We start from the raw sequence: 18,006 nt of genomic DNA, 5'->3' as shown, positions 1-18,006 counted from the left end.
GCTGGCTGGGGTTAAACCATGACACAAGGTCAACCCACCACAGAACCTTAGAGGATGAGGACCAACCTGCAAGAAAGCAATCAAGTGAGGACAGGAACAATTCTAATGACTATAAAGACTGGCAGGAAGAGAAGACCAGCAAGTATCCTGTTCTTCGATTTTAATGCTTTTCCTTTAATAAAGCATCTTGAGTCATGTAACTATTCCACAGTTAAATGATAAAGACCACCGAATCACTAACATCAGAATTGGTTGGTTGATAATTATTTGGTAGCATGTCTTTAATACGATAGTTAATACTGGAGCAATCTGCCTCATTTGGACTTGGTCTTTCCAGCATCTACATAAGCAAGACCAGCCTAATTTCTACTTGTCCTCTTAAAACCTGTGTTATCTCCAACACCAGAACTCATTAGGAGTAGGCATGTACAGCTTTCATCAGTCAGGCTTGGGGCATATTGTACCCGTTTTAGACTTTTTTTGTATCTGGTGTAACTAAACAATGCACAGGCAACTGGGAACTGGACTTTAAACTTTTACAGTTCTCTCAGATCCTGTAAATCAAAGACTTTAAGATTTGGAAACTAGATGTCATTAAAGACACTTTAATAGGATGTGGTTGGCAGGGCTAAGAGTAACCCTAGGCCAACAGTGGGAATGGCACAGCTATGCCCATATAAGAGGGAACACACATCACACATGACTGAGCAAATGAAGAGCTAAAGTCATCTTATCTGCTTCATTTCCAGCTGACAAACACACACTGGATGGCTCACTGTATGTATCAGTTATCATACAGAGCTTTCTATATAAAATTCCATTTCTGTAGATTCAGCAGTATACTGGTTGGGTAAATGATTACTGAATCTTAATTCATTTATTTGAATCAACAGCTGTGTAGCTTCCTATACACCTGGCATTTGGAGAATCAATTTTCATAAAAAGAATAGATAGAATGGCTCTTATTTGATCACGCAGAGTGAAGTCAGATTTGTTATGTGACAAAAAATGGAGCTGTAGTTCATACTGACAAGTATCTCATCAGTGCTTAAATAATACTGAATAATTTTATATTTTCCTGGGTTTTGATTTAGGAGAATAAAATATCTGCTGGGAGAATCTTATCAGCTCTAGCCATTTGTATGTTTTTGTGGGGTTTTTTAAGCACTGGCTAGATCTACTTTCAGGAAGAAGTCTTCACACCATTTCCTTTGACAAACTGAAATTAACTATACTTTTCCAGAATAGAAATATAAAAATCGCAAAAAAATTACTCTTGTGTTACAACCAGGAGATCTTATCAAGAGGAGTAAGAAGTGTCTAAAAAGGAAAAAAAAAAAAAAAACACCCTAAGAACCCTCTTTGATAGTTAAAAAAGGCAAAAGAACTGAATATAGGAATACACAACACTCTCACCAAATTATGGGATATTTACAGGTTCTAGTAGATGTAGACCTTCTTTCTTTGCAATTATATGATTTTCTGAATCTTCAGACACATTCAATTAACAAAGAAGACAATAAAATCTCATGAAAAAGCAACGTGCAAAGAATTCTTTAAGAATTTCCACTGTAAATGGGATGATGTCTTTTCCTTATCAATTCAAACAAATTACATTTAATACTAGGGTATTTTTGACCGCAAGCACATAGGAGCAGAGAGAAGGCTTTTATATATATTTTGAGAAGGAAATACTTCAGTGTCCCTTTCAAGTGTCACTTTCAATGAACAGACATCCATCATCATCATCACCAGACTGATAAAACCATGTTGTCACCAAGTCATTGCCCCTACTGGTATCTTTTTCTTTTATATTTTTATTGATTAAGTTTAGGAAGACAAAATTAACATCATAATCACAAACTACCCTGAAAATATTTTTATGTTAAAACACACTGAATGATCTCTTAAACTGATATAGGAACTCTCCAAATTCATCGGGGATTTTGTCAAGAGCTAGAAAAACAAAAGACAGTAAAATGAGTCCTCAAAATGTGGAACTGCAAAAAAATGTCCATCTGCTCTCCTCTTTGACTCTTTTCCACAATAATTTCCATTTCTTTTATTTGATTGCCACAGTAGGAACAGACAAAACAATATGCAGATTTGTGAACTATCCCATTCAAGGAGATGTTGCTGCCTTTTGGACCAGCAAATTCTTTTGACTTCTATAAATATCCTTGAACTTACTAAAACCAGAAACTCAAAGTGAAACCTGCAGATGTGCAAGCTGTTATTAACAAAAAAGGGGGAAAATGTTTACCAAAGTCCCCAGAAGGATGCTGAGCTTCATACTCAGTCCTGCTCTATATCCACTAAACAGTAACTTTTCTGTCAGGTTTTTCTGTATATAGTACTAATACTAGTAACTCTTAAAACCACTATCAGCTACAATAAACTGAAGAAAAGACAGTACTTTTACAGTAAGTTTCCCATGTTATGCATAACATTTTAATTGGAGAAAAAAATCAGACTGAAAATAAAAAGAGGAAATTGCAGTTGTCAAGAATAAATATGCTTAGGAGGGACTTGTGGGAAGGCATATATGGGAAACCTAACCTATTTTTAAAGTGATTCATTTTCCAAATTGATGTCTTCTAGACCACTTTCTGAAGTAACACCAAGCATATAGGCAAAGGTATTCCTTGTCTTTTATTTCTCCCAAATTTCACATTCTCAAATCTTCAATGAGCTCTCATGAAAACCTCTTTTTTTTTTTTTTTTTTTTAATACTCCCACATTTCTCATACTGTATATCTAAGGGGTTTGGGCATTTTCTCTTCAGCTTGCTATTCTAACCACCAAGTCTCACTATTAGTTTATGCATATTAAACTTTCACAGGCTTCTATAATACATTAATATTGACTCACTGTGTTTTGACTCATCAATACATTTATTCACCCTACCATTTACCAGAAGTCCCCTGGACCTGCTAGGCCTATTATTTTTTTACCTTCCCAATTTCAGATTTAGCAGCCTTTTTGCCGATAAAAATAATTTAAATCTAAATTAAGAGATGCAAATAACAAAACTTCTGTATTTTGTTGTACTCTTTGTACTTCCAGCATTTTTGTATTTCAGCTCACCCAATGAAAAAATATGGTTTCTATGTGTTTGTTCCTACTTCTCCTTACCTGTGTCTGTCTTTTGCAGTGTCAGTCTTTTCCCCTTCACACACTTCGTTGCCATTTCCAAAGACACACTTGCATCCAGGGGAGATGCCCCTGTGAGGTGACCTCCAACTATTTCCTTTTCACAAGAACCAGCCCTGCTGCCCTGGATGACAACACCAAACTCCTGTGCACTGTATTTCTAAACTTTGCAACAGACCCACACAAAACTTCTTCCCTCTCCTAAATATCTAGTTCATATATACCCCTCTTGAAATTGAGATATAAATTTCTACATTTTTTGATCTAGGAAGTTGGAATTGAGTTATCTTATTTCTAACACCAGAGAGGTTTGGCAGATGCACAGAAAGCAAGCTAGCCCACAGAGATGGATGGGAAACACTCCCTGGCCCACCTTGTCATGCTTGTACGAGCAATGTACTTTGCTGACAGTGAAGAACACTGTTTTCCCATGGGGACAGCCTAGTATTTAAGGGCACCAATGAAAAACACTGACTGAGAAATTTCTTGCTTGGGTGCAAGAATGGAGAAGCAGTCCTTGCACTCAGGTGAGGCAGGAACTGCCTTTCCTGGTCTCTATAACTCTATAATTAAAATCAGGATATTATTACTGTGTGGCTGCATACATTTTGATTTGTTAAAATAATAGAAAGAATAATAAAACAACTTTATTTTTTTAAGAATTAAGAAAGTTTTGTGGTTTGCATGCTTACATAAAACAACAGCACTATGTTTATGAACAATACATAGGAAATTAAATTGTTTGATGGAATCATTATCACTTGGAAAGAAGCTAACAGAACAAGTAGTAAAACAATGGCACAAAATTCATACTGCTTAAAAATGAAACTATTAAAAAATATAATGAAAGCTGACAGGGTGATCATATGGTATAGCTCAGAAAAACCAGGCAGTACTATTCTAAGCAGACTTTTAACTGCTAGTATGTGATAGCTCTGAGAATTACTGAAAGCCCTTTCAACAGGAAGAGCGGGCTACCTCACGTGGTAACGAGGCTTCTGCACTTGCAATCTGAAAACAAGCTCGAAGCCCTTGTGCAATACCTAACAGGAAGCACCAACGGCATAAGCACATGAGATTACCATCTCTGCAACTCAGTCCCAGTTGAGTTGATGCAATTTAATCAACATAAGGGCTACAAACAAAAAAGGAAGAAGAAACATCATGGTATCAGTAGAACAAAGAGATACAGCAGATTACTGCTATGAACAGTATTAGGAACCAGTGCACTTAGTGATCTGTAACAGTTACAGACACATTGATTAAATTCAAAGCATTGTTATTCTTAAACTGTTACATATGCAAATAGCAATGATAAAAATACGTTTATTTTTACCAGTCACACAGAAAGATCATCTCCTAGTCCCTGCAACACCATGTGTAAATGTCAGAGTACAAAATCCACCAAAATAAAAACTAGCTGTTTGACTATCCAGATGATCACTATCAGCATTGTAACCTCCTAATAACACTTAATGCTTAAATACTTTCTGAAGTGGAATGAAGAAATCTTTAATGCTTTAGAAAGACCCACCAGTAGCCCAATGATTAAATCACTCAAATCAGAGACTGACCTTCACCTATGGCAGACTATGCAAAGTAAATCATCTCGTATCAAAGATAGAAAAAAAGAAGAGAATTAGGGAAGAAAGCTGAAAGTGACAGAAGCCCCACCATAAAGAGCAAAGCTGGAAAGAGGGTAACTGATTGTCACAGGAAACAGATGTGAAAGTAGTGTGATTAAAAAAACGCATCAAAACCTAGAGGAAAGTTAGAGGCATCATTTTGTCCTGCCTTATATCATAGAACCAACGGGATAATAAATGAAACCGAAAGTCTGCACAACTGCTCCAGGGAAGCCTGCACACTGTAATTGTGAAACTCGTCATCAAAACTGGTGAGTTAGCAAGCTGAGGAGTTGGTTTTCTCTACAAGCAGTTACAGCTAGAAGTGTTAGTATTTCAGAATTTCACGATGAACCTCATGTTTCAAGAGCTAAAACAAAGGCTCCAACAATTTGGAACCTGAGTAAAGCTTTCCTGATAGGCAGGTTACATCATCCCTTCCAGCACAGGATTTCTTGTACAGCCTTCAGAAGCATGTGATACTAGCCACTGTTGGAGACAACTTGCTGGCCAAATTGACTGCAGGTCTGAAATAGATCTAACTAGGTTTCTGACAACCGTTTTACAGTTAGGCGTCAAGAAAAACCCTGACCACTCAAATGTCTCTTATATAGTTAAGTGAGGCAGAATGGAAGTTTATTAACCACCTATTGCATCATGTCCAGTAAAAAGTCCCTAGCAGATATTTAGGTAAAATTTGATGAAGTTTTATGAACTCTACAGAATTTAGCCTAGAAGAATAATCCAATTAGTTACTAATTCCAGTAGATACTAAGAAAGAAAATAAAAGTTTTTGAGTGATAAATTAGAAATGATAGCTGCCCACAATCTTTCAAAATCACAGACTTGGCAATTAGCATGTTGGCTTTTCTCTTCCTTACCTATATACCATAACCCTGCAACTCTCTTCTGTTTTAATACTAGCTCATATTTTGAAAAGGATGGATCAAAAGCAACTAGACTGCTCCCAGCACTGCATTTACCTAACACTGATAAGTGTGACATGTTCCAAGAAAAAGCTTGCACGCACAGATAACTCTGAAAGCAGTTTCTTACTCATATCACCTATTCTTCTGGGAAATCTGGTGTGCCAATGACTGTAGGTTTATCTGCAGCTGAAATTACATTGCATATTTGTCTCGGGGATGGGTGTGACATGTCATAACTCTGTTCACAATGGAATAAAAGCTATAATCTAAAACACTAGGACCTGCAGGAAGACTTATAGAACTGCAGAGTATCCCTTCTAGTTTAAAAGCCACATTTGGCTTTGGATTAAAATTAAAAAAGCAGATAAATACAATCATGTGAGAGAATCCTTTTCTAACATTAACCTGGGGCACTAGAGCATCTTCAGGTGACCATGCCACAAAAAACACTTCTAGCATTTTCCATTCATTGCTCCAGACACATTTTTATATACACCACGGAATCGATTTTGACTCCAGTTGCCTCGTTATCTTGTATTACATTGATCAAACTGACTCCAGCAAGACTAAAGGCACACCTTATAATTAGGCTTGTAACTCATACTCTACTAATTCCAGAATCATCTACCCAGATGTAAGCACAAATGTCTTCAGATAAGAGTACTCCAAACTCACAGATACTACTTCCATTTCACAGAAATTGTAACTATGCCATTTATACAATTAAGCTTTTTGAAAGCTTGTTTCCTTTTTTTCTGTTTTGTAAATTCAGTTAACTTACTGGTATTACAGGAACAAGCCTGCAGTTAGAACTGAATTTGCCAGAAGTCTTGATTAGTCCTAAAGACCCAGATTTCACAGACCTGAAAGCTATACTGCTGCACTTTAATGATGACAGCAGTATTATTTTACCCTTGTTTTGCGAAGATGATAATTTAAACACCACAGGAACTACTACGCATGAGTATACCAGCTGAGCACAAGTACACTACCATCTTTTTCAGTGGTAAGTACTTGAGTACTTCATTTTCCATTGGTGAGAGAAAGAGTTTTAGTATGTTTGTAAAGCACCACAGGACACAGAGTCTGAGGTTGTCCTTCAGATGACACTGCTTCAGCACCATCCATCACCTCTGTGCTTCCCCTCTCCCCCACACACTGTCCCAAACACACTCTTCTTTATCCCACTTGCTGAAAGTGGCATTTGGGAGGAGCCGTGGGTCATGCTCTTACAGTGAGGCAGGATGGCAAGATGACTGAATGGCCCCAAAGGCTTGGTTAAGAGAGGCTGAGAGGAACAAGTGACTACCTAAAAGCTTATCCACAGTATGTCAAGAGGAAGTTACTCAAGGCCAGAGGAGGGGATTAGCAAAGGGCTCTTGTGCTAAAATGAGAGAAGACAGGAAGAACATTTAACCAATGACTGGCAGCATATGCTACAGCTACAGAAAAGGAGTGTTGAGGGATGTGGCACGCAGGCTTGGTGCAAGACAGCTCACTCACCAAGCTCCTCTCCAGAATTGCTCTCAGGCACAGACACAGAGTCTGGATCCTGTACTCCAGAAAAGGTATCCCAAATGTACTCAAGCAGCTGGGCACCACGTTTTAACAGCACCTTATGAAAGGGGAGAAAGAAACCCCACTGTAAAGCACAAATTGGGAGAGCAGAAAGCTGAGGAGCAATTTCTATGTACCAGAACTTCATTTTGTAGCCTCCTGTCAGCTCCCCAAAGGGACTGTTTTTATGGAGCTTGAAAGCAGTGCCACTTCTGTTCATTTTTATATAGTATCCTCCCAGCAGACAATGTGCTTCAGTCTGCCCTGTGGGTCTAAGAACATTACAGAAATACCGTACTGCTACAGACTTGGTCATCTCCTTTTTCCTTTGTCACAGAATTATTTACTGCAGAACGGTCCAGACTGGGGACTTTCTCCCCGTAAGCCATACAGGCAGCACAAACTCGATGTGTAGAAAGAAATGGTAGAAGACGTACTTCCAGTCTTACATCTTCACACAGATTGGTAGAAGAAACAATTCCATATTCTATGCCAGATTACTGGCACACAGGAACAAGATCTCCATTCCCCCAACTTATCTTCTGGGAAAGGCAGAAAACTGGATGGAAGTATGTCCCCTGAGCTGGATTCAGGTCATGAACTACCAGCTGACCTAGGTTCATCCATCTTGTGTCGGTAACATGTCTACTTCAGGTCTACTCAGGTATAACTGCAGACATACAAAGTTACCAAAAAATATGAATCTCAGTTCTAGGTTCCTTCAGTTCTCTGCCTTGATGGGACAGCAGAATAGTGAAAGAGTAGCATTAGCCTGAGTAGCACAAAGTTGTTCTGTTTCCACATTTCTTCCCATAATCTGTAGTTTGCTGATGTTGGTGTAATGCTTTCCTTCCTGTTTTTTCCAGTTACCACAACATTGTTGTAAGGCACTTATGTGACAAGAAGAGACTGCCTTGTATTTAAAAAAAAATGCCAGCAAATGAGAACAGTGCAATTATTAATAATTTTTAGATCCAGCAGAATGCTCAGCTGAACTCCACCCTGCAATGGAACAGATGGGCTATAAGCATTTCACTCCCATTTGCTACTTTTGAACTATTCCCAGAAGTCCCTTTTCCTCAGGTCACTAAGTTATGGGAAGTGGGTTTTGTGGCTCTCTACTAAATGAAGATTTTGATATTTAGCTTCACAATCCATGAGGTAGGCTGATCCCACATGAATAGATTGTCTAGCAAACAGGAAAATGGTAGACAAGGAAGCTCACAGATGACAGAAGATGACATACAGGGACCCACAATCGGGGAAAATACTTTCCCTCACCAATTCCCTGTAGAATCAAGAGATGTTAAGTGCAGAACAATGAAAATAATAGCACAAACTCAGTAAGAGGTAAAAAGGAATTAAAAGTTATAGTAAAAAATTTAAGTGCAGGAGCTGGTATGTTGAATAATCAATGGCTCATCCTTTCCAACATTCACTTCCTCCCACAATGAGCCAAGGTAAGTGCAAGATATGCTACAAGGGCCCATAACAGATCTGTCTAGCCATATAAATAACTTATTCCTAGACCCCAGTCATCGGTAAAAGCTCTATGTCACCACTTCATCTCTTATAATCACGTGTTCTTATAACTGTCAATAATGTTTAGGGGAAGGCACGCATGCTATGGGAAAGGAAGACTGAAAGATAAAAAGACAGTAGCATAAAACACTCTAACAGATAAGAGTAAAGCAAAAGGGTAAAAACAAATCTGTAAACATTTTATTGAACCCATCTGTTTATTTCATACAATTTGTATATTAAAATCAAATGAAGCAAGTAATGCTTTAATATGAATTTATATGTATTTCACCAAAATACAGTACTCAGTACCACAGTGAGTGGTAGAAAAGTGAAATGAAGACTTTTTTCTAAACCTTTTTTTCAGCTTTACTACTGACTGAAGAGTCAGGTATAATTTCAAGGCCCATTATTAACTTTCCGCTTAGAAAAGCTTTTTCTTTCAGTCTGTATAATGCACAGTGGTCACAAACAGCTCTTAGCAGTGTGTTTCAGATGAAGACCTGTAAGGGAAGTGGGAGCCTAGAGTCACCACAGATGGGATGTTATATTCATGTGTCTATGGCTGCTTCGCCACAGCTCAGCAAGCCTTGAACTGCACAAAGGTAACAGTTATGGAAAGAAAATGAAGCAAGAGGAAAAGAACTCTGTGACATTTCCAGTGTAATTCTTCCATTTCTGTAAGGTTTTCCATGAGAAGGAAACGCCACTGCCTTCCTCTCTTTTTTCCTTCCACCAAGCGGAGGAGGGATGGAACAACTATCTAGTCAGAGATAGCAACTCCATCATGACACAGAGGAGACAAAGGAGGTCAACCTAGTGACAGATATGAAAGGCTTTGCTGAATTTCATGGGAAAACATGGCCCCCATGGGACAAAACTGCAGTTAAGTTTATGATGAATCCCTTCCTAGGACTGGCATCTAAATCACTGTCTGATTTGTATTTGCTCTCTCAAACGTTAGGTCTGCTGGCTTCCCTCTGTCATGAAGATGTGGTCAACAAAATATGAAACTAAGCTGTAACCACAACAAGTATTTGGGAATGCTATCTGTGTTCATGTTTTTAGCATATATTCTCACTTGCTCAGTGTTATCTCAGCAACTTACACCCTCCAAGCTACATGTACAGCAGATCCTCCAAAGATAAGATTCCATCAAAAAGCACAGAGAACAGTAATGTTGACTGTTATTTAAATAATTGTTTTTTTTTTTTTTAAATTTGCAGAGACAATAACACATCAACTTTCAAAAGCGCTTTTTAGGCTGATACATTCTTATTTCTGTGCTTCAGTGAAATTCTCATAGCAAGTGAGAGAATGGGGGCTTCTGCTGGTACTGTTAGAAAGTACTAGAAAATATTCAAAAGTACATCAAAACCTTGCTCTGAAGCAAAAGAAAATTAACCATGTGTTTGCAGTCTGGGCTACCTAAATATGCATTGACAGTACCAAAAGGGATGAAGTAAGGCCACTGAGGAGCAAGTTTTCATTTGCTGTCTACATGGACTTGATGCCAGCAAATTCAGCGATGGTTCTGTAGAGCTTGGCCACTCTCTTGGTAAGCTGCCTCATAGGCAGATACATTAGTTTGCCTAAAACTTGGGACTCAGAAGGTGATTTGCAATTTTTATCAGCAAAAGCAACCAGTGGGTGCCTCTGATTTTGGCTTCTTGCTGTTCTGTTCTTGATGGATTAGTGATGCTGCTAGAAGCTAGAGGTACATTTGCTCCCCATACATCCCCCACTCTCCCCAATAGGTGTATGTACAACACAAAGATTTTCACAAAAACTCTTATTGTATCAGTTAGAGTGCCTGAGGACAACTGAGAACTTTCTGTTGTTAGTGATATTAGCCATGTGGGGTCTGCCCATCACTGATAGCAAATACACAGGGAGTGTCATCCTTTAATATTAGCATTACATGTCACACTTTTACATCCACTACTTCAGATTAAAAGCAAATACAGAGTGAAAGTAAAAATGGAAATGGACTGAGATGCATTCAGATCAAAACTTCCATCAGAAACATCTCTGTATGCATTTCTGAACAGAGTATTGTAGAAAAATTTGTTTCATATATATTGAACCTTCTTTTTCTTCAAGGATTCATAATGCATCTACTCCCCACAATACTCCTAGTAACCATAGCCCTGATTTATTTGAGCTTAAACTCATGGCATGATGGATCAATGCTCAACAAGAAGAAACAGTGCTGTGTGCAGGCTGATGTAGCTTCTGGTAGCAAAAATCAGGAGAGCAATTAGATAGCCACAAATCTAAAAGGTCAATTTATTTGAAGAAAGACTCTGAAATTAATGACAAACTTAAACTTTTTAAACAGTCATTATCAAACTAGTTTGTGAATTCCCATATTAAAGTTGTAAGTCAGATCAAGGTCATTCATGTTTCCTTTTTATTCATAGCCCAAGAGAAATGCTATAAATTAATATTGAGGGGTAGTGAGGAACACATGTTCATGTACGCTCATGTACATGCTCAAAAGTCTCCAACAGGTCCTACAGAAACTTAAGAACAATATCACCCTAGCTCCTCTCTTTCACAACATGCTGTCTTATACACTGGCAGCTATATTGTTAATATCTATGGTAGCCATGAATCAATAGGTTGGGTGATATGGAAAGCACCCTAAAATGCCTGCTTTTCCAAGAGCAATTTTACTGTATCATGGATTAGTCCTAATCAGGAAAAGACATATGGTAGAGTTACTACGACATCTGCATCTGGCCTGGTCATCTCAGGTTCTTTTTAGCCAATGAAGGGAAAGCTAGACAATTTTATAGGGCATGATTCACGGTAGCTGTCTAAAACTGGGCAGCTGAACCAACTTTTAGCAGTATCTATCTCTCTCCATTGACTGTAAAGGTGACTCAGAACCTCAGGTGACTAACTAAAATGTCTAAAGTTGGGTGAGGAGGATCCTGCCTATAAAGTCCAATAAGTGCTTTGGAAGAAGGTCTGCATGGACACAAGTTACCATTGTCACTAGAGACCTTTCAAAAGAAACAAGCTAAAGCTTCTGTGTTGCTGCAGGCAAACAAGAGGTCTTATTTTTACTTTCACCCCAGAGCAGCACCTGACCACATGAAGTCATCATCACAACAGGTCAGATGGGCCTGCAACAAAACAAGTCAAGACATACTGACATGAAAACTGAAAAAAAAAGGTCTGTGGGAAAGAAAAACACATGTAGTTTGCAGAGAGAGCAAGAAAGGATAGGGGCCTTGATATCTAAATGATAAGCAGGAAAACCAAATTCAGTTACACTTCTGTAAAGCTACCTCTAAAACATAAACACTCTTTCACGAAAATCCACATTCCCAAACCTTCTCAAAGGACAGATGTTCATGAATCTGAAAACCAGACGGGCCCTCTCTTGAACAGGGAAGCCCCTCCTCTTAGCTCTAGCAGAACTCCAGACTAGTAGCTTTCTCAGAGATTTTGTAGGGCCAAAGAGATGCAACAGCTGATCCCTCCATCCACAGGTTACCCAAGTCCTACCTCTCCCTCCACCACATACTGCAGAGCAAGCAAAGGAAAGCTTTCTGCCTCTTTTTCCTCTCACTGATGTACGACATTTCTTCAAACAGGAAAGGTGAAACACAGCAAAAGTAAAATCTTAGTGGGTTGGGTAAATGTTTACTACCTAAGAAATCTCGGGCTGCAGTACTGAGTTAATCCGTTACAACAGCCAGCAGGCCCCTCTGTTCATACTGTTGCCACCTTTGTGCAAATTGTTACCCTCCCAAATCTGTTAGTCTCTAAAGCGTTATAAATTAAAAAAAAAAAAATCAAGTTTACAGCCTGATTCACAGGTGAATGAGTTACAGTGTGTGACCTAGTAGACTCTGGTCAAAATAGTGAGAATCAGACTTTTGATCTGTAAAAATCAAACTTAGTTGGAATAAATACATTTGATAACAAAATAAACCAGCACTTCAAAGGCACCATACCCTGTTTGAAGATACAAGCACATCAAATAATCACAAATTCCAGCATGAACAATTAAAATACAATTTAGTCGATAATTATTTAGAGCCTTCAGCCATATTTGCCTCCAAACACCAGAAGAACCTGTAGTGCCCACAGGAGGTATTTAAAGAAGAATGGGAAGACACAGAGAATTATTAAAAGTACCCTTTCTGAGACAGTACATTCTTCCAGCTATGTGTGGTCCCATATGGATCAGAATTCTCTGAGAATATTAAACAAGGATCACTCAGCTAACTAATGCTCCATTGATTAAACCTCCCAAAGACATTTGTAATCCATATTTCAAACCAAATTATCTCAATTTTTAAGCAATGCCTGCACAAAGCATGAAGTACAATTAAATGTCATAGTCTCCTTAGAATGCCCTCAGGGGAAAATGGAACTGAACACATTCAGAAAAAAAGTTAAACATTCAGTTTTAAACGCAGTTTTAACCTAAATTCACATTCTTTACAAAGTTTCTATGAAAAAACTTGAAGACAAGTGAGTAGGAGGCTACACAGGTGGAGCAGTTAATCTAGTATAGCCCTCTGAAGCACTGACGCTTACCTATTTGTCTCTAATGAAACAGATGGACTAAACTTAGTCCTGGAAACACTACATTTACACCACAGTTGTGCAGCATTAGAGTAATTAATTAACAGTGACATCAACAGAGTCATATGTGAAATGAGTATATTTTAGAAGCAAGTCAGGAACAGATGACAAAACATGCCTGTCATGTTATTTACAAAGAGGAACTAGAACCAAAGAGGAAAAGTGTCTGCCAAAATCCTGCAGAAAGTTTTAAGGGTTAGAGTCAAGCTGGAGCCATGATAACCACAGAATCAGAGTCATCTGTGGCAGGAAGACCTCAAAAAGTCAAGCTGTCTGTCCCAGTTTGGTGGCACCCTGCATATTTTGTTTGTAGGCTGTATCCCTGCACCCAAATTTTTAATGACAGTTAAGACAGGCTGAATGATATCCTGACTAAAAGACTCTACTGGATACATCTTCCCAGTGTGACAAGGAATGGATTTAATAACTTCTCTTTTGGTGCACAACGGATTGAAAAGCCATCTGAGCTTGTGGAGACTCTATTTATGCTACTTTTCCATGGTATTTAGATGAGGGTATGATGCAGAATGGGCCTTCTCAAAGTCAGTCACATCTATTTCTTCCCTAAACCACATGGTCAAATACAACACCAGCAGAGAGATGTAAATAGCATTTCTTGGAAGTCTGTACTGGCTGTTTTGCCGTAACCACACCAGGTTCTTATATTCTTAGTTTAAGACTTACAGATTATCACAGTCACATAGTATATTTTTTTGGCCGGTTTCTCCTTCCTGCCTTCACTTTCCCAATGCAGCCACCTAGAACAGGGCGCTTTGCGCCCCCCCTGGGATCCCACCTGCCTCCGAGGCTGCAGGGAAGCTTCTGCAATCCTGCCTTGCAAATGATCAATATCCGACTCACTCGGGTTAACTTTACCGAAGAGAAAAAACAACACCGGGACCCAACACCGCAGCACTAAATCCCGTTATCTCATTTCAGCTCACCGAGGCCACGTTTGCCGTCGGAAGGCTCCCTGTCCCGAGGGGGGAGGCCTGTGTGTGAGAGGTAGCTCCCGCCACAGGCTCCCCGGGCGGCGCGGCGGGAGCCGGCGGGCTCCCCGCTGCGGGCACCCGCACTGCGCACCCCGGGGCACGACTTCTGCCCACAGCGAGGACACCCCGCCACGCTACAGCCGGGCACCTCACGCTTCCCACGGCGACCGCACCTCCGCCCTCCCGCCCCGTCGAGGTCCACGAGCTAGCGCTGGGAACCCATGAGGGCCCGGCTAATCCCTCCCTGCCGCCTTACCTTGGCGGGCGGGCAGCGGGGGCCGCCGGCTCCCAGAGGTGCTGCGAGCAGGAGGACGGCTCAGCTCTGCGGCTCCCCTGCGCGGCGGGAGCTCGCCCGCCCTTCTCCTGTGGTTAAGCGCGCCCTCCCCGCGGGCTGCCGGGCGCCCCAGGGCGGCCACCTCCGCGGGAGCCGCCCCGGTACACGCAGCGCCGCCCTCCGCGTTCGCCTCGGGAACAGCCGCCACCCAGAGCCTGCGTGGGCGTCACGGTCACGGCTTCCTTTCGCGGCGCCTCGCCACTCGAGGCCGACCTGAGGACCGTGGAGAGCTGGGGCGGGCGCGTCCCCCTCCGCGCTGTCGAGAAGGCCTCCTCCTTCACGGAGCCTCAGGGGAAGGAGAGCTGCCCACAAAATGGAGCCTGAGGGTCGCCCTGCGAAGGCTTGCGAGGCTGGAGGCCCAGGTGAGGAGGCTGCGGCCGGTGCTGGGGCAGCAGCCCCACGGCGTGGCCCTGGGCAGGCGTGGGCAGCCCAGCCCTTCCTCGTCCGCCCCTCTCCTGCAGCCTCTCCTGGGTCACCTCAGCCGGGCTGGGTGGCTTTTCAGCTGGGCAGCACTGTCAGATGCTCTGTTTTTCAGACAGAAATGGGTTTCTTTCCCAACTCTAGTGACTATATCTCTTTTAAATAATTATTTTCCAAGGCAGCAAAGTGCTTTGATGGCATTTTTACATAATTTCATAGCATTGTAAAGTACTGCTTTGAAGTATTCTTAGGTTTTATTCACTGAGTAGAAATAATTTTATAGCACATCATATTCCATAAAAAGATGAGAAAAACCCTCCAAATTTCCAAAGTTTCCATCTGAAGTTAAAGCGAAAGTTAGAAAATTCAGTGTAGCCTTGGCGGGGTTAATGTCAAGTTTAAAAGATAAGATTCATAGTGCTGCAGGTGGAATGCAAATAGACCCCTCTCTTGATTTAAAATCCCATTTTAATTGTCCATAGCTTTGCCAAATCAATGCTTTTAGCTGTTTTTTTCTTACGTGTCTAAGGCACTGACAATGAAGTGTAGTGTAGTGAATAAAGGTGAAGTTGTCACCATCTCTTACTTCTGTTACTTCAGTTTAGAAAAGTCACCAGGTAGTTTAGCTTATTTACAGGCAATTTATATTAAAACTCCAGGTTTTGCTTCAAAGCGCCCAAGAAATCCCATGCTCCATTCCTCCAACACTGCTGGAGATAAAATAATTATATCAGAAGGATGGTAGCATTTTAAATTACCACCATGTTTTGCACAGCAAATATGTTTCAATGCTTTAAGGGGTAATTGCTTTGAAAAATTCCAGCTGAGACAGCTCAGCCATATTTAAGAATGCATTTAGGGAATAGTATGTTGTTCTGCTCATGTTATTTAAAAAACCCCAAGTTATTTCACTGAGAAGCTGACTAAAATTTACCAGACTTTGCTGAAGTAACCTGCATCTTTGGCCAGATACATGAAAATATATCTAAATTTGGCAGACTTCTTAGCATTTGAAAAATCATGCATTTAGTTAATAAACAGTAACTAGTTCAGCAGCTTGGGAGTCTGAGATTCATTGGATACTGCATATTTTCTTTGCGAACTTTCTTCGCAGTTGTTCCTTTCGGTTTTGGGGATCATGGTGCCTAGGAAAAAGGTAATTTCAAGAGATTGATTGGCATTTTTTTTTTTTTTTAATTATTCTAAGGTCAATTTTGAAACAAGCAATTTGCAGTGAATACTCTGAATGTATTAAAAGAATAACATTTGACAGTGCATTCTGCTGTTAAAAAGTGTTTTTTCACTTCTGTATGTGACCTACTAGTAACATGGCCACACCCTGACTACACTAGTGGTTTAGCACTTATTTTGCTATTGTTGAAATACATGACCAAGATGTTTGTTATGATAATGTAGAAAACATCTATTCTGCTTGTACAAATAAGCCTTTGTTATCTCTGTATCTAGATTTGTTCCCATCCTCTCCAAGTATCCTGAAACAAGGCTGAGGAAGTGGAATGACAGTATTTTCCAGCTTTCCTTGTACCTGGCTGTAACAGATAGGCATCATTCTCTGTAAGAGGAACAGTGGAGATGAGTATGGCACATATCTAGAAAGTAAGGAGAAAATCATAGATACCCCATAAAATCCTGAATGCTATCTGAGAAGATTTTGGCCTGAATTCAGGAGCATCAGCATTGTGCTCCAGGGGGATGGATGGGTGGAGGCTATCATATATTCATAAGGAAGAAATGTGGTGAGGGAAATGCTGCGACATAAATGGACTTGATTAACAGTGTGTGTCCTAATATTAGAGAGAGGCAAAGTTTGTGTCAAGAGCAGGTGGAGATATGTAATGCTTCCTAATGTGTTTTCTCTCAGCTAAAATGAATGTGCAGCAGAATTATTCCCCTGAATTCCAGCCCTCCATTCTGCTCTTCTCCAAGAGCTTTTTGTTTTATAATGGAAAGAGACACACGCCCCACCCACATTACAACTATGTGTTTCACAGCAGCTACATGACTCAAGATCTAATGCATGCAATTACAAATCATTCCTTTCCTTTTCTTATCATGGGAGAACAGATCACTGGGTAGATATGCTGTCATTATACACCCTTAGCTGGAGGAGGGGGGAGATTTATTAACCTCCCCACAGTCCTTGCAGATTGCATTGCATTGTAATGTAAGTTTCTATAGAGAAACAGATATTTTAAAGTAGAATATATGTTTTTGAAAGGGAACAAATAGATATGTTTCTAGTGTCAGAAAACCAGTGCTTCATTGGCAAAAAAGTAATGTTTTACTATATATGCACTCCCTTAAGTTTCATTGACATCACTTTATACACTGATAATGACAAGACTTTAGAGACTGACCTTCATTTTCTCTACAGGGTAAATGTGACACTACACTGACTGGTATCTTACCTGCCCAGAGTAACACAGGATCAGCCCATAGCCCTTAGTTTTCTGAATGGAAAGGCTGCAGATATGTAAAATATTGCCAAGCCATTGTGCCACTGGCCAACAGTAAAAAAAAAAAAAAGGAAAATAAATATTAATCAGTGTATTAATTAGATCTTTTGTCATAGCAAAACATAAAATACAATTGAAAGGTTTGTTTTGTTGTTATTTAAGCAAAACAACTTTTAGAATGATGGAAGAATGAAGGTTTTGATCGTAGAGGGCAAAGGCATAGATACAAACTACAAAATAGGATTAAAAAAATGTCAGTTTAAGGGAAGTGGTATCTAAAGGATGAAGTATCCTCTTTTCAAGTAGTACTCTGCAGACACCTTGGGAAACTTTTGGTACATCAGATAACTTCACCAAGACACTGTTTTTTCCAAAAACCTTAAAGAGGTT

At 40.0% G+C, this 18,006-nt stretch overlaps 1 protein-coding gene across 1 annotated transcript in view; it reads right to left on the bottom strand.

The window, feature by feature from the left end:
- LOC104366545 (amyloid beta precursor protein binding family B member 1 interacting protein) overlaps nt 1-14,875 on the bottom strand; it is a 70,708-nt gene extending 55,833 nt beyond the window's left edge. The window contains exon 1 of the mRNA XM_042802171.1: nt 14,642-14,875. The gene's annotated coding sequence lies outside the window, so the exon portion shown is untranslated. The remainder of the gene's footprint in view (nt 1-14,641) is intronic.
- Nucleotides 14,876-18,006: the final 3,131 nt, after the last annotated feature.

Source organism: Tyto alba, unplaced genomic scaffold (assembly GCF_018691265.1).
Source record: "Tyto alba isolate M040663 unplaced genomic scaffold, T.alba_DEE_v4.0 Super-Scaffold_38, whole genome shotgun sequence".
NCBI classification, from domain to species: Eukaryota; Metazoa; Chordata; class Aves; order Strigiformes; family Tytonidae; genus Tyto; species Tyto alba.
This window is presented reverse-complemented; position numbering and strand designations above follow the sequence as displayed.